Source organism: Canis aureus, chromosome 30, assembly GCF_053574225.1.
Source record: "Canis aureus isolate CA01 chromosome 30, VMU_Caureus_v.1.0, whole genome shotgun sequence".
In the NCBI taxonomy this organism is placed as follows: Eukaryota; Metazoa; Chordata; class Mammalia; order Carnivora; family Canidae; genus Canis; species Canis aureus.
Genome location: NC_135640.1, coordinates 19566700 through 19568346, shown reverse-complemented (window position 1 = coordinate 19568346; position 1647 = coordinate 19566700). Strand labels below are relative to the sequence as shown.

Below are 1647 nucleotides of genomic sequence, written 5' to 3'. Positions count from 1 at the left end.
AGCTGATACATTGAAAAAAAGGATGGAGAAAAGGAGAGAGAAGGGGTGAGAGGGAAAGAGAAAAGAAGATAGAGGGGAGAAAAAGAGATAGAGAGAGAGAAAAGAGAATAAATGTAGATCACATAGATCAACTTAACATATGTTAATATATGAAATGTATTTTTTTAAAGATTTTTTTAAGATTTTATTTATTTATTCATAGAGACAAAGAGAGAGAGGCAGAGACACAGGCAGAGGGAGAAGCAGGCATCATACAGAGAGCCTGATGTGGGACTCAATCCAGGGTCTCCAGGATCACACCCCGGGCTGCAGGCAGAGCTAAACCACTGTGCCACCAGGGCTGACCTATGAAATGTATTTTTAAAAAATAAGTTATATACCATTTAACCAATCTAGGTAAAATACACTAAAAATTTCAGCTATTCTAAAATGTGGAAATAAGCTTGTAATGACAGTCTTGTGGCTATTAATAGATTATATTTGCTTGAGGCAAATAAATATGTATTATATTTCATCTTCCTTTTTCTTCCTAATTTTGAGCCACAAAATTTCAAACTTTTGCACTAAACTGTTATCCATTCAAGTCCTACATTATTACCAGAAAATTCAAAATCCTTTTAAATGTTCTGATAGCTCTTTTCCAGCTGGAACCATGGAAGGTGCAGAAGAGAAGAAGGTTCTTGCTGTGCCAGAAACCCTTAAGAAAAAGCAAAGGTATTTCACAGAGTTGAAGATCAAGCGTCTGAGAAAAAAAGTTTGCCCAAAAGATGCTTCGAAAGGCAAGGAGGAAGCTTATTTATGAAAAAGCTAAGCATTACCACAAAGAATACAGGCAGATGTGAAGAACTGACGAGGATGGCGAGAAAAGCTGGCAACTTCTACATGCCTGCAGAACCCAACTTGGCATATGTCATCAGGATCAGAGGTATCAATGATGTGAGCCCAAAGGTTCGAAAGGTGTTACAGTTTCTTCGCCTTCACCAGATCTTTAAAGGCACCTTTGTTAAGCTCAACAAGGCTTCAGTTAACATACTAAGGATTGTGGAACCACATATAGCATGGGGTTACCCAAACCTGAAGTCAATGAATGAACTGATCTACAAGCGTGGTTATGTCAAGATCAACAAGAAGCGAATTGCCCTGACAGATAACACATTGATTGCCCAATCTCTTGGTAAATATGGCATCATTTGCATGGAGAATCTGATTCATGAGGTCTATATCATTGGAAAACATTTCAAAGAAGTGAACAACTTTTTATGGCCCTTCAAATTATCTTCTCCATGTAGCGGAATGAAGAAAAAGACCACTCATTTTGTAGAAGGTGGAGATGCTGGCAACAGGGAAGACCAGATCAATAGGCTTATTAGAAGGATGAACTAAGGTATCTACTATGATTATTTTTGTGTAATAAATGACTACTTTCAAATGGAAAAATAATATTGTGATAATATTCTTTTTCTCCTTTTTTAAAAAAATTTAAATTCTATTAGCCAACATATAGTACATCATTAATTTCAGGTGTAGAGTTCAATAAGTCATCATTTTCATATAACACCCAGTGCTCATCACACCACCTGCCCTCCTTAATGCCCCTCACCCTATAGCCTATCTCTGCATCCCCACCTCCCCTCCAGCAACTCTCAG

At 37.5% G+C, this 1647-nt stretch overlaps 1 pseudogene; it reads left to right on the top strand.

Annotated features, from left to right (window-relative positions):
• The first annotated feature begins 652 nt into the window (after window positions 1-652).
• LOC144301601 (large ribosomal subunit protein uL30 pseudogene) lies at window positions 653-1401 on the top strand (annotated as a pseudogene).
• The last annotated feature ends 246 nt before the right edge of the window (window positions 1402-1647 follow it).